This window comes from Echinops telfairi, unplaced genomic scaffold (genome assembly GCF_000313985.2).
Source record: "Echinops telfairi isolate 266 unplaced genomic scaffold, ASM31398v2 ScPeMD7_7419;HRSCAF=8457, whole genome shotgun sequence".
In the NCBI taxonomy this organism is placed as follows: domain Eukaryota; kingdom Metazoa; phylum Chordata; class Mammalia; order Afrosoricida; family Tenrecidae; genus Echinops; species Echinops telfairi.
The window spans coordinates 3,444,180-3,459,975 of record NW_022111319.1 but is presented as its reverse complement, the minus strand read 5'-3'; positions in this window follow the sequence as shown (position 1 = coordinate 3,459,975).

The following is a 15,796-nucleotide window of genomic DNA, read 5'->3' as shown; positions in this document are numbered from 1 at the left end:
AAGTGGAGAGCAAATGTTTTGAGAATGATGAGGGCAATGAATGTATAAATGTGCTTTACACAATTGATGTATGTATGGATTGTGATAAGAGTTATGTGAGCCCCTAATAAAATGATTAAAAAACATCACAGTCTCAGAAACCCACGGGGGCAGTCCTGCCATGTCCTATATAGTTGCTTTTCACTGATGTCTTCAGTGAAACTTGAACTCCTATGTTCAATACCTTTGGTTTCTTGATCATAGAAGAAATTGTTGAACTTCAACTATTTCTTTTTGGTACAGAGACTGTGTGTATTCCTTCCATTGTCTTCTGATGCTTCATGCATCCTTCAATAATTTAGTCATAGAACCCTTCAATATTTTAACTAATGGCTTGAATTTTTTTTCAATAATTTCAACTTGAGATATGTTGTGTGTGTTCTTCACTTTTAACACTTTAACTCCAGGTGTTTGGATGTTTCATGGTAATACTATATTTTGTCTTCTTGAGCTACCCGTTGATGTTTTAAATTCAGCTCTTTTTTAACAGTTTTATTGGGACATAATCCACATATCATATAATTTAATAACTCGATAACATCAAGAATAATTGAGCAATCATTACCACAATTTTAGAACACTTTCTTCTTTCTTGAACTCCCTGCTATAGCTCCTCATTTTCCCCCTTCTCTCTTGCCATGCCTCAAAGAAACCTTTAATCCAGTTACTGCTTATAGATTCATCTGTCTTGGATTTCATATACTGGAAAACATACAAAAACAAAAGACAAAGACAGTAAAGCTAACAACAATAACAAAATAAAATACAGAAAGACTTCAATCAAAAAGAAAGCAGAAACTGTTGGTAGGTGGACAATCATTAACATACTACAGCCGTGCCCTATATTCTGTATTAAGATATATATTATTCTGGTAAACCTGTGACTGACATTATCGGAGAATATTATGCAGCCGCTTCTTCTGTGCTTCATAAACTGAGAAGCTAAAGAGAAACACTAAAAAAAAAAAACCAAAATGAAATATAAAGAAGACAACAGTAATATAAAGATAAAAAATAAAGAGTAAGAAAAAAACCCACCAACAATATTTAAAAACCCAAAGAAGAAATTTCTGTTGTAGAACAAGGGAGAAATATTTAAGCCTTGAGCAAATTCAGGTTGGGTCAAGAGGGAGGTCAACTGACCAAGTATAATATTATATCATGATTCAACCCACCATAACCAAGTTTGCAATAGTCTCTGTCTGATCGTAAAGCTGTTTGCATCCCTCATCTGTGGCCATGTATGATGTTCTTCATGTCACCCCACAGCTCCTCAGATCTCCCGCTATTCGTGTTCATTGCATCAAATCTGTTACTTAGATGTTCTCTGAATTCAGATGGGATATAATCAAGGTTGTATTTTGGCTCTTGTAGATCATTTTAATTTTCTTTACCCTTCAACCTGAACTTGCATGTGACCAATTGATGGTTTGTTACATAGTCACCCCTAGCTTTGTTTAACTGGATTATTTTGGATGTATAAGTGTAAAACACTTTTGTTATCCAGTGTTATCCGTACTGATTTCCCAAATATTGGTGATTTATGTATTTCCTCCTTTTATCTTTAATAGTCTTTCTAGAGGTTTGTCCATATTTTAAAAGAATGAAAATTTGCTTCTCTTGTTTTTGTCGTTTTCAATTCTTTGTTTCATTCATTTTTCTTGTACCTTTATTATCTTCCTCCTTTTTTGTTTTAAATTTGCTCCTTATTTCTAATTCCTTGATGTTCAAGTTTAGATTAAAAACATTTCTCATTTATAATAACAACATTCAGTTCTATGAATTTCTTTCTTAGCACTAGTGTAGTTGGCCTGGGGCAGTAGTGTTGTGTAGTTTTGCCTATGCTTCTCACATCACTATCAGTCACAACTCAATTACACCACTGAATATTTATCTGTACCTACCATAAACGTATCACATAATTGTTGCTCAATCAATGCAAGCTGAATATACAGTGATACTTCAGTTGTCAACCACAGTTCATTCCAAATTCCTGTTTGAACACCAAAAAGTTCAGTAAGTGAACATATTTTTTCCATCAGAAATACTGTAAAACCAAATAATTGGTTCTGAGGCCCCAAAATTACACTTACAAATTCACTGTGGAGGAGCTCAGATATTCTATCACCACCAAGTTTTTCCTGATTTATCCAAATTAACAGTACCTTTAAAACCACTTCAATGTTTTCTGTTCTTTGTGTACTGCGCGCTGGTTGATGATTTCACGTATTTTCCTACATTATCCGCTTTAAACATTTTCCCTAAAAAAAAATTGATAATGTTAACTCAGCCATGTTGCATTCAGTTGACAAATCAGAAAAGTATAGACATAATTCAAGTTTTGTACTGATATTAGTCTTTAACTCTGCCACGGTTCTCACACTTTTCCTCTTAGCTTTACTGTTGGTTTCACTAAGTTTCTTTGGAACTATGGTTATAATACTTTACACAAATAAAATGCAAAAAAAGCACAATGATGAATGTTTTAATGCACTAGCCTAAGCACTCTATGTTGGCTGAGCGTGAGAAGAGCTGAGATGGAGGTGTCACCCCATTGTGTCTGTGTCCTGATGCAATGCATGACCCACTCTTTGCCTGCACAGGTTTTTCAAGTCAGATTTTCAGTTCAAGTATCCACTTAAGTTACAAACACTGAGCAGATTTTTTTTTCAAACTTTCTATTTCTGTAATTAAAAGTTCAGGCTTTGAGCCATTGAACAACTGAAGTATCACTGTATTAGTGAAGGCAGGGGGGAAAAAGTGAAAAACATAGTGTGATTAACTGAATCCTGCCTCTGCTGGAAGCAAACTTTGGTACAAGGTTATGTGACTGATAGATTGAGCAAGATTTAGGGACAACTTTTTTTCTGAACAATTTTTAATAGTAAAACTATAACACATTTACTAATTCATCATTTATAGGAGTACAATTTGTTGATATCAATTACACTGATCATGTTATCCAACTCTACTCATAATCATTGCCAAATTTCCCAGCACTATAAACAGGAACGTATTGCTTGTTAAATGCTAGTCTCCCTCCTTCCCACCTCTTTCTTGGCCCTGCTATCTTAAGTCATGTGGTAGTTGGGTGATTTTATGTTAACTAGACACTCGTGGCTATAGGTGGAATCAAACTTACCAGTCAAGTGGCAGCTTGTTGACACTTCCTTGGAGGTGTGGCCTTTTGTATACAAGTGAGGGACTCTGAGACTTCTTGATCTGCTCCTTCGTCTTCCTGCCCACTCAAACTCTGCCTCCCGGGAGTGGTGGCACCTTAGGGACCACCCAAACCTGAGAGGTGCCAGCACCCTGCCATATTCCCACCGACCTTGGATCCACACAAGTCAGCACCCATTGGCCTATGGTCTTTCTGCTTCCTGGTTAATCTTTCAAGTCACCCGCATGTGGCTATGTGAGTCAGAATAAGGATTTATAAACTAGCATGGGACTTATGGATTTGAATTGAACTGGGCTGGAATGCTTTCTTGATATATAATTACTTCTTGATGTAAAGTACTTTCTTATACATATATGAAGGTCAATGCATTCCTTTCTCTAAACAACTTGGCCTAACACAAGTCTCCTTACATTTGTCTATTCTTTTATGTCATATAAGTGGGATCATATAACATTTATTATTTTGTGATCGACTTATTTCATTCAGTATAATTTTTCAAGTTCGTCCATGTTATAACATGCATCAGCACTTCATTTCTCTTTATGTCTGAATAGAATTTCATTGCACATATATATCACATTTTGTTTATTCTTCGTTTGTGTGCACTGAGAATGTTTCCATGATTTGTCTATTCTGAATAGTGCTAGAATCGACATTAGTGTACATGTGTCAGTTTATGTCTTGGCTATCGAGACTTGAGTATATATATAAGAATGGAATGGTTGGCCCATATGTGATCAATGTTTAACATTTTGCAGAACACTCAATTGAACTGTTTTCCATTTCGTCTCACTGCCATCGAATGATGCCAACTCCTAGTGACCCTATATGACAGAGTAGAACTGAACTTATGAATTTCTGAGACTGTAACTGTTTACAGGAGTAGAAATCCTTGTCTTTCTCTTGAATAATAGCCATATTGAATGGATTTCCTTGAAGGCAGATAGATATAATCATACTAGACTGCATTGTAAAATATCTTGAAAAGACTGTAAAAGACTTTTAAAAGACTGCATTCATAAAAGATCTTGAAATGTCTTTTTTGACAATGAATATCTCGCCACTACTCTTGTTTTTCAAGCTATCTGCCACACACAGTATGATATATACAACATGCAAGATTAAACTTTTAATGGAGTGCTTAAATTTTAGATTCTCACCAAAATTTGAGAGAGCAAATATTTCACAAAGGATCTTTTTGTTTCATTAAGTTATCTTTCAGTATTTAAATTGTTTCACTATGAATTTATTTTCAAGACAAGAAACTGTTCAAATTCTCCTCCTATATTTGGTACTTGAAGAAGTCTTCAACTATTTTTCCATTCATTTTTAATATTTTACTTTAGAAATACAAGAAAAATAATTTTCATAGCAATTCTATTGTCCTTTGTGATGCTTTCTTCAAATTTTCACTGGTAAGGAAGGCCTGATCTCATACAATTTCCTTAATGTCAATCTTAACAGCTGTAAGCATTTAAAAGCTAATCAGTTTAAGTCATTTCATTTATGTGAGTGATCCTTGACAGCTCCATCTGCTTTGAGTCATGATTTTGTTTTCATTTTCTTTCCATAATAAAAGACTTTAAGGTTAAAGGGGAAAGAATTAATGAATTTGCAAGATTGCTTGCAGTTATTTTGAGTGTGACTCATTATATAAAATGTTAAAGTATACACTTCCTTGAATGCATATTTCCAATCAACAAATGACTACCACGTTAGTGGTAATAAATACTACTGATAATGAATAAGTTAAATCAATTTAAAGACTTAAATATAGATTTCAAAAGAGAAATTAGAAAAACGTTACATAGGAATTGAGTTTAATTTTTTCATGAAAAATACAAAATATTTATTAAACGTCTTCAATGTAGCAGCATTTATCATATTAGCTTAAGTGAATGCTATACCTCTTGGAAGAAAGGCCAGGTGGGAGTTTTTCATTTCAGACCACCAGTTTTGTATTCAACACTTTAAATAACTTATCAAATCCCAAATAGCGTACCCTCCTTTATCGTCCCTCTCTTGTGGGTTGCTATCTTCCCCTTCACCCAAGTTAATACCTGTCAATGCTCTAGCCTATTGTTTCCTCTCCCTTCCTCTGGTCGCATAGTGTGTTACATATTGGATTGCCAACTTAAAGGTCAGCATCTCAAGAGGAGAAAGAGAAGGTTTTCTACTCCAATAAAGAATTGCAGTCTCTGAAACTCACAGGGGCAGTTCTACCCTGACCGATAGGGCCACTCTAAGTATGGATCAACTCGATATCAATGAGTTTGAACTTTTTGTGTCCCCTTCTTGATCCCCCTCCCCCAATACTCCCAAAGTCTCTCCCAAAGGGGCAGATCTTTAATATTAACAAGGAGGTGATCATTAAGCATGACTATAGACATGGAAAGAGATTAAAGAGGATCAAAATTATGTCCTTATTGTTACTGGATTTAGGTTCTTATATTTTAAGAAGAGAAGGAATTGGTTTGCTCAGACATAAGGGCAAAACTGGAGAATTTAATTAGAGGATACTAGGAAAACTTTGTCTAGGGTAGTACAGAGAATAACTTTTTTAATGTTAACAGCCTTATTGATAATTCACATATCATGCAATTTAATGTTTTAAACATTAAAAAGTGATGTGCTATCACCATAACAACCAATTTTAAAACATTTTCTTCATTCTTGTACCCATTATTATTAGGTCCCCATTTACTCCCAACCTTCCATAGAGAATGGCTTCGTCTTTGAGCACGTATATTAGGAAGATTTTAAAGATTCCCATCAGTCAAGTGGGATTCTGTGAATTGCTATTCAAGACTCATCTGTTCCCACTAGATGACACTGGATGCATGGTATTTGGGGGAATGTAGTCTGCATGTTGACGCTGGTTCCCTGTCTCTGAGACAAGATCAGTGAAAAAATGGTTTAAAAGTTGCATTTAGAGAGAGAAGGCCTAACTCTAGGAGTATCTCTGAGTTCTCACCCCCACTCAGTTATACAAGGGACCAACTATTGCCTCTGTCTCTGGTTTAGTTGTCATTACTTTTGCTTCCCTGACAAGTTTCATCCCCCACCACTGAGAGATTTTATACCCATAATTCTTTATGGGATCAGAGATGAAGGCCTCTCCTTCTGTAGCTACTTCCTGCTTATCTGGAGTAGTGCCTCACCCTGTCTATGTAAGTATAAATCTCCCCAAATCCATTCTACATTAAACAAAGCAAACATTTCCAGATGAAGAGATGCTTGACTTCTGGCTACTTGGTTTTGGTTTTGGTTTTGGTTTTTGTAAAGAGGATGTAAATCATTCACAGGCATAAGCTTGTTTAGGGCTTTTGGTCTTAAGTTCAGGGACATGGATTATAACTGTGTGGGGTTCATGAGATAGATCCTTCTATTACTGGATTCTTCTCTGTAGTTTAGGTTTCCTCAGGATTGTCTGGGTCTGTTATTTTAGAAAACCCTGCAAAAATCATACTAAAAGTTCTCCTAGGTAGGATTTCTCACAGATATAATAATGAGACAAAAGTAAAGAGAGGTAGGAAACAGATTGGCACTCCATCTATGTTTTGTCTGCCCAAGAATAATAAAAGATTAAACAGCATATATCACTAAATGTGTTTTTTATTTTCCCCTTCCTCTCCCCAACATTCGTAATGTGTTTTGTGGTAACAAAAGTCAGAAGGTGTTGGATAATGTAAAATATTGAGATGAAAAGCCAAAAAAGACAACATTCCCCCCCCCCCAACATGTCCTAGGTCTGAAAAGGATACTTTTAGGCCAAGCTGTTTTCTTTTTCTTCTCTACCTTAATTGACTTATCTTCATCTATCTTTTTATATAAGCATCCCTGGTTTCCCAGGATTTGTCTTGGTTACCTTTGTACTTTCGTGGTCATAAATATGTGTGTAGAGTACTCAAGATGACTCTTGGAATGACTTATGACATAGGATGGAAACATGGCTCTGTTTGCAGGCCACAGGATTCTGCAGGAAAAATTCCTCTTGGTTTCTGGCACTAATTCATTTCTTTCTCTTGATTAGAGGTTGAGTGTAGCACATTGATCATCAACCTGGAAAATCCTAGGCATCATCCATGGCAAGCCCTTCAAATTCTTGGTGTTAGTTTTCCACCAAATAACATCTGGTTCTTCACCAGGACTTAAATCTAAGCAAGGTCTCCATCAAGTACATCACACTGTTGATCAGAGCCTATGCACATCACCATGGTCTAAGCATTCTTTTTCCTCTACCATGTGTGAAGCAGCAGTGAAAAATAAGTTTAGTTATGTATGCTACGATCATAATGCAAGTTAAAATTATTTCTCTCCTTTATACAGTTGATCTAGTTCCTGTTCCTGTTTCTGATAGTAGCCACCCAGATAGGTCCGCTGTTTATAAGGGTGCTTTAGTGTCTAGCAATGTGGCCTGCTATCTAATCTTGTATGTGTTCTGTTCCAGTTCCCTTCCATTGTTTACCTATGTGCAGGAAGAAGCATAGACTATTACACAGACTCCACCTTGCGGGGCCAGTAAAATTCCAAATCCTCATTGTTGTCCAGGGACTCTTTGGCCAGAGTTTAAGGATAGCTGTTGTGCTTCCATCTCTTCAGCAACTTCATTTGCTATTCATATTTGTGTCTTCCTGATTGATAACTTCTAAAGACTGTTCTAATTCAACTATACCACAACTAGGGATTAAAGCTCTTTAAAAAATGACTGACACAATCACTGAAGAAAAAAAGGGTTCAAAAGCAAATGTGGGGAAGAAATAAGACGGTGCCAGCCTATTAAAAGATATAGCATCTGGGGTCTCAAAGGCTTCAAGATAAACAAGTGGCCATGTAGCAGGGAAGCAACAAAGCACACATGGAAGAAGCACACAAGCCTGGGCGATCATGAGGTATCGACAAATAGGTATTAGAAGTTCACAAACAAACAATCAAATTGACAAAGTGGAGTCCCACCTGTAAGATAGTTGGACAGTCCCTCACAGAAGGGCCACAAGGAAGAGATGATAAACTCAGGGTGTGGTATACCACTTATGAAACACATAAATATCCTCTAGTTCTTTAATATTTCCTCCCCTTTACTATTATGGTTTTTGTTTTACCTCATTAATCTTATTAGACCTGTGTATGATCATTTGTATAATTAAGATCATACAATGCATGAAAGTCAAGATAGATAACCCTTCAGAAACAGTAATGGAAGTAATGATTCCCTAAGGGTATTGGAATGGGTGGGGAAAGGGTGGGGAATGGGGAGCTGAAAGCAATGATGACTGTATAACCTCAATCAAGGAGAATGAATAACAGAATTGCAGGCGAACAGATACATTGGATCGTGTAAGATATATATATATCATGTATGGTATATATATATACATACATACATACACACACACATATATAATCATGTGTGGAATATATATCATGTATGGTTTATATATATATACCAAAACTGGAATTGTGCTGAGTGGAGCCAAACAGTCGTAGTACATATTTTTCCCACTAGGGGCGCATCTAGCAAGTCGCTCTGAGTTAGTGAACCCAGTGGTTGCCTAGGAAACTGCTCTCGGGTCACAGTGAATATTTTCATAAAAGCAGTTTTGCTCAAACCTTGTTTTGTGTGATGGCCAATTTAAGAGAACAGCTTGCAGCTCTGAAATTGTGTTTCCTGCTAGGGAAAAATGCCACAGAACCTGTTGTGATGTTGAACACACAGCCTACAAGGATACTGCTATGGAAAAACTCAAGTGTACAAGCGATTTACTTATTTCCAAAAAGGTGAAATGCCAATTGATCACAAACCTTGTTCTGGGTGTCTTTCAACTTCCCAAACAAACCAAAATGTCAACTGGAGTTCATTCCACCAGGTCAGACTGTTAATCAAGCATTCTGTTTAGAGGTTATGAAAAGACAGCATAACAGGGTGTGCCAACAAAGGCCCAATTTGTGGCAAACAGGAGACTGGGTTTGCCACCACGACAATGCACCTGCTCATGCAGCCATCTCAGTGTGCCAGGGTTTGGCAAAAAAACAGCATGCCTCTCTTGCTCCATTCACCTGACTTACCTGATCCCACTCCATACAACTTTTTGTTTCCCTGAATGAAAAGGGACATGAAAGGAGAAGGATTTGATGATGGAGATAAGGTGAAGCAAAAACAAGGGAGGTGCTGTCAGCCATCCAAACAGATGAGTTTGAAAATTGTTTCCAAGAATGAAATTGCAGATTTGACAAATGTATTAAATGTAATGGAGAGTATTTTGAAGGTAATAAGATTGTTTTGTAAAAAAAAAAATAAATGTATAGCTTTGGAAAAAAAACCCTTTTGGGAGGGTACCCCCTTTATGTGTGTGTATAATAACAATAATAATATACAATATAATAATAAGGGTTCCTGTAGGGTAGGGTGGGGTGGGAGGAGATATCTGATATCAAAGAGTTCAAGGAGAAAGAAAATGTTTTGAAACTGATGGTGGTATAATTGTACAATTGTGCTTGATCTAACTGAATTATGGACTGCTCTAATATCTATAAGACCTCCCAATAAAATTATTTAAAACAACAAAAATGACGGATCACAATCTTAGTGTTGGACTAAGAGTTTTTTCTTTTTATAACATGATGCTTGACATCAATCTTACATTATTGACTGACACTTTTACCAAGAATATCTAACAATAATCCCAGAGTACCAAAAGTATGCTCTGCATGCTTTCATCAAAATTCTGAACAAGATATTACCCCATATAAATCTGCTGGAGGAGGGATGTAATTTGAGCCACCACATAGAACACATACTCATAGGGGGCACATAAAACTCATGTAAAAATTTGCGTGTGACAGCAAGTTTCCTTTAGGAAATGATCACAGATACTCTCCCAAACTGCAATTCTACAATGATGGGGTTATTCCAACATAAGGTGGAAGTAAGAGACTGTGAGCTTCAGTTCAACTAGCTTGTCATAACATTCTCATACCACCCACCTATATCTCAAGGAAAATCTTGCTCCATTGCTACAAAATATTGATTTTCACTACAGGGCAAGTGAGGATACTTTTTAGTAACTGAATATCGCATAAGTAATCATTTAACTAGGCTCAAGTGATATTAGAATATGATACTAAAGGTATTGGGGTAACCAAAGAGAGAGTCCATAATTTAATCTTAATTGCACAAGGTAAAAGCTTGCCAAAATGTTAAGTTGGAAGCAGAGTTAAAAATTAGTTTAAAATACGGGTTCTAATGGGTGAACAATTTCTCTAACAGAATAAGGACGCATGTGGCAAATCCAACACTGTGTCAGATAACCAGCTCTTGATATGTATTGTGACAGTCTGAAAAAAGCATTCTTAGTCTGAGCATTTATCCCCCTAGAAAAGCAAAAGGCAACCAAATAGACAAGCAACATAATTTTTTTTTATATTCTATCAACATAGATTAACTAAAAAGATGTAACTAGCATATGTGGTAATAATTAAATTTACTACATGGTTAGTCACTCATCAGAAGGAAAGTTGGTCACTGGTTGATTTAAGCAAGAGTCTAAATTTCAGGTTCAATTTTGTAGGAGATGATGGCCGAACAGTGAGGAACTTTGGTCTTCCTTACCTGAGAAAGATACACCTCGTATTTTATGCCCTGTAAATTTGCCTTTTTGTGCTCATTCACTTAGGCAAAACATAATCTTCAGAGCCTAGGACAAAAGATAATAAACAAGGTGGTGCTGCTACAAAATATCTACTTTCACCACAGGGCAAATAAGAATATATTTTATTAACTGAGTATCACATAAGTAATCATTTAAAAGGCCCAAGTGAGATTAATAGATGATCTACCAGAGGTCATTGGGTTACCATAAAAAAGATAATAAAAAGATAACAAGCAAGATAATGATAAGGCTGAGTTTTTAAGAGATGCAAAACCAGTGATGTGTTTATGTGTATGTATACAGAAAGAGATTTATATCAAGAAATGGTTCTCAGACTTGTGTTAGACTAGGTTGACTAGAGAGACAAATCCAGGGACACTCATATGCATAAGAAAGAGTTTTATATCAAAGAGTCATTGTATATTAAGTAAACCTCCCAGTCCAGTTCAGATGAAGTCCATAAGTCCAATATTAGCCCATAAGTCCCGTATTATTCCATAAACCCATCTTCAGACTCATGCAGCCACACACAATGATGCAGAATTCAGGAAGATCACAGGCCAGTAGGCGCAAAGTCTTGTGTATTCAAGGGTGGTGAAAGCATCTTAGCACCGGTGTGGGTCTCAGAGTATGGTTTTTCAACTGGAGGTGAAGTAGAGAGAAAGAGTGGAAGTTCGCAGAACCCTCCTCATGAGAAGGTCACGACCCCAAGGAGGCATCATCAAACTGTGACCTGATTGACAGGCTAAACTCCACCCTTTCACTCTTAATACCTTCAAGTTGACACAAGATTATATAACCACAGCACACGGTTGTAGAAGTGGTTAAGTCAAGTTCAGTTCAATTCCATGGGTCAGATGCAAGCTAGAGGATTCTCTTTACTCATGTAGCTACAGGGGCTGGTGAACAGGAAGGTTGACCAAAAGATTGGTAGTCCACTGGTGGCTCCAGGAATCAGCAGGCAATATCACAGGAGGTTGACCAAACAGGTGCAGAATCCAGACCCAGCAGAAGAAGTGAGTGAGTTTCTGTAAAGCGTCAATGCTAAAAGTCGGCCACACCTAAAATAAAACCTACCTCAATTGTGTCAAGGCTGTGACAAGATTTAGGAGGTGGTACTGTTAGCTAGTCAGAGGTTGGTAAAGGGAGAAGAGGTGATAATGGAAAAAAGCTGGCAGGAAGAAGGTAACCATATTCTACCCCATTCTTCCCAACTGTTTGACTGTTTAGAAGTTCCTATGATGGAGTTCACCACAATATATTAGGTCATATCATGATTGAATGCTGGTCCAGCCAAATTGACATAAAATCTAACTATTGCAGCCCACCCCTTATCAACTTGGCACTTGTCCACATCTCCTGAAGCCACTCACAATCTCCAAAAAAGACAATAAGTCATACTCTGCCGAACTTGATACAATTAATAAATGTATACCCAGAAACACATGTACATCTAACATTTATAAGTGAACAAAATAAAAATATGTATCTAAAAATAAGAAATATTCATAACAATTACAGTCTTCATTTCTGCAGCTCTTAACAAGACCATTGCTGGTACTTAGAATTGCCTTCTTCCACTACCCATTTCATATTCTCTGCCCTCAGGAAATACCTCGGCTCATTGTGGTTCTTTGACTGGTGGGGTGACTCAAACCTTCGTTCCTCAATATTTTGTGCCATTTTTTGTTTGTCAGTATTTGGTTGTTGTAGTTTATCATTTACTTTAATCATGGGACATTATAGGATTAAGAAATGACCTAAGGGATTTCCTGGATTCCACGTATATTCTTCTTTACCTCCACTATGGAATACTGATCCAATTTCCCCTTGACAATCAGGACCAATCCCACCACCCATTAGAATAATTCCCTTCTCTGCCTGTTGATCCAGAGGCATGAGGTGTCCAAAATGGCCAGCAGGCATTCATAACCTCCAGTTCAAAGGAACCACACTGGTAAATTATGTTGATAGCAGTATGCTGATTGGACCTAGTAGGTAAAACGTATAAATGACATTAGACTTATCAGTAAAACATCTGCATGAGAGAGGGTGGAAAATTAATACAACAAAAATTCAGGTACACTACACCTCAGTAAAATTTGTAGTTGAAATAGTCCAACTAAAGTAAAACAAATTATTGCATACGGCCCTTCCCACAACTAAAAAATAGGGATAGTACCTGTTGGGCCTCTTTGGATTGTGGAGGCAATATATCCCTCATTTATATGTGCTACTCTGCCTACATAGCAAGTGACACAAAACCTGCCATCTTTGAGTAGGACCCAAAACACAAGAAGGCCCTGCAACAGAATCAGGGTGCTATACAAGCTACTTTGTGACTTGGATCACATCATCCAGCTGATCCAATAGTTCTTGAGCTATCAGTGGCAGACAGGGATGCACTGTGGAGTCTTTGGCAGCTTCCTATGGATTAATCACAGCACAGACCCTTCAGATTTTGGAGCAAAGCCTTGTCGTCCTCTGGAGGCAACTACTCCCCTTTTGAAAAATAGCTTTTGGCTTGTTACTGGGCCTTACTGGAGACTGAACACCTCACTATCAGTCACCAAGTCACCATGCAGCCTGAAACAGCCATCATAAACTGAGTGTTGTCTGTCCCACAGAGTCATAAAGTTAGAAGTGCACAGTAACACTGTATCATTAAACGGAAGTGGTAGATATACAAGAGTGGGATAGAGCAGGGCCTGAAGGTCAGCTGCATGAAGTGGCCTAAATGCCTATGGTCTCCACTTCTATTCCATTACCATCTTTTTCCCAGTCCGCTCCTATAGCATCCTGCTGGGGAGTTCCTTATAATCAGCTGATTGAGGAAGAGAATGTTTGTGCTTGGTTTACTGATGGTTCTGCATGATTTACTGGTACCACTTGACAGCAGTGAAGTCCTGGTGGAGTAGTGGTTAGGCTTCGGGGTGAGATCTGCATGGTCGGCAGTTCAAAACCAGCAGCAGTACCGTGGGAGAAAGACTAGCCTTTCTACTCCAGTAAAGAGTTACAGTCTTGGAAACCCATAGAGTCTCTATGAGTCAGCATTGACTCTATACCAGTAAGCTTGACAGCAGCAGCAATACAGCCTCTTTCCATAGCCTTGCTGAAAGACAGCAATAAAAACAACTTTTAATGGCCATTCAGTTTGCATGGAAGAAAAAATGAGCAAATGTGCAACTAAACACTGATTCAGTGGTTTGGCTGGATGGTGGAAGTAGCATGATTAGAAAATGGGTTTGGAGAAGATGTATGTGGCTAGACTTCTGAATGAGCCAAAAAAGAAAGGGAAGATATTTGTGTCTCCTGGGAATATTTCCCAAAGTTTTACTTCTGCAGAAAAGGATTTTAACAATCAAATGGATAGTATGACATTCTGCAGAAACCAGTGAGCCTCTTTCCCCAGCCAGTTCTGGCCTTGGCAATGGGCGCACAAACAAAATGGGGTGGGGGGGGAGTTGGTTCAGCAACATAGGCTTCCATCAACTAAGACCAATTTAGTTACTGCTACCGTGCTTTTGTGGAAGGGAAGACGCTGAGGTTCCTTGCAGACTAAAATGCAGTACTGGAAAGTTGATATAAATCTGACGGAGAGCTGTGTAGTGAGCATCTAATAAGTTATAAGAAGATTGGGGTGGAAACCAACCTCTATGTGTGTCACAGTCCTGCTGAAGTTCCCTTGGAGGGTGTGGCCTATTTCATATTTAAGTAGATGCTATGGAGAGCTTTTTTTTTTGATTGCCAGAATCCTGGCTCTAGTTCGTCAAACTTCAGTTCTTGGACTTGAGCCCATGGCCTGCTAGATTACTTGCTGTTCTCAGGAGCCAATAGCAGCCTGCCACCTAACCTGCCTACCTTGTATTCATTCATTTATAACCTTCCTGCTTTGGTTTCCTGCTTCATCATCACCTCATTCCCCCACCCCACCTCTCCATACCCAGATACACAATTCAGAAGAAGCCTGCAATTTAACATCTGACCTATGGACTTCAACCAGATTGACTTACCATTTTTACAACTCTGTGAGCATTCTCTTGATATAAATTTCTCTCTTTATATATACATCTATGTATCACTGGTTCTGCTTCTTTAGAGAATCCAGTTCATCAACTGTGGTACCAAAAATGGGTTGGTTCTAGCAAAAGTGTATGGATGAGTATGCTAAATTGGTTCTCAAGTCTGACTAGTTCTCAAGCACTGATAACTGCCTCCAGTAGTATGGATACGTCTTCCATGGTTAGTGTATTACACAGGGTTTTCTAGAGAAGGAAAGCCAGGACACTGATGAGTATATATAAGTAGATAATTTTATAAAATGAAAAGGAATTATAACAGAAATACAGCTCACACAGCTGTACAGAGTTCTCAGTCTGACTCACTTTCCTGGGTCAGTTAATATACTGTAGGTCTTTCCACCTCATGCAGCCACTGGGCCCAGGGGCCAAAAAAGCAGAGAGTAGGGAATCAAGGTGTGTTTAAGGGTAGTGGAGGTCACTAGCACAGTGTAGCAAAGTAAGTCAGGACGGAACCTGTGTGGCAGGGTAAGGTCTCCGACTGGTGGTGTCACATGTCAATGGGAGACGAGTTGGCCTACAGGCAGCATGGCATGGCAAGGTGGTGCAGGGCCTCATGGAACAATCTGATACAGTGAGGTAGCCTACAGGTGGCGTGGCGCACATGTTGAGGCAAGAGAGCTGGACAGTATTATTACATATTTAGGCCAGACCTCCAATGGAGAGTAGGCTGCCACCTGATTGACAGGCTAGACTCCACCTATATTTTCTTTCTGGTGCCATGTTGACATATGAAAAACTAACAATCAGGTGTAAGGCATCATCAGAACAAAAAATCTTACCATAGTGAATGATGGGGGGGAGTGCAGAATGGAGATCCAAAGCCCATTAGTAGGCTTTGCAGAGGG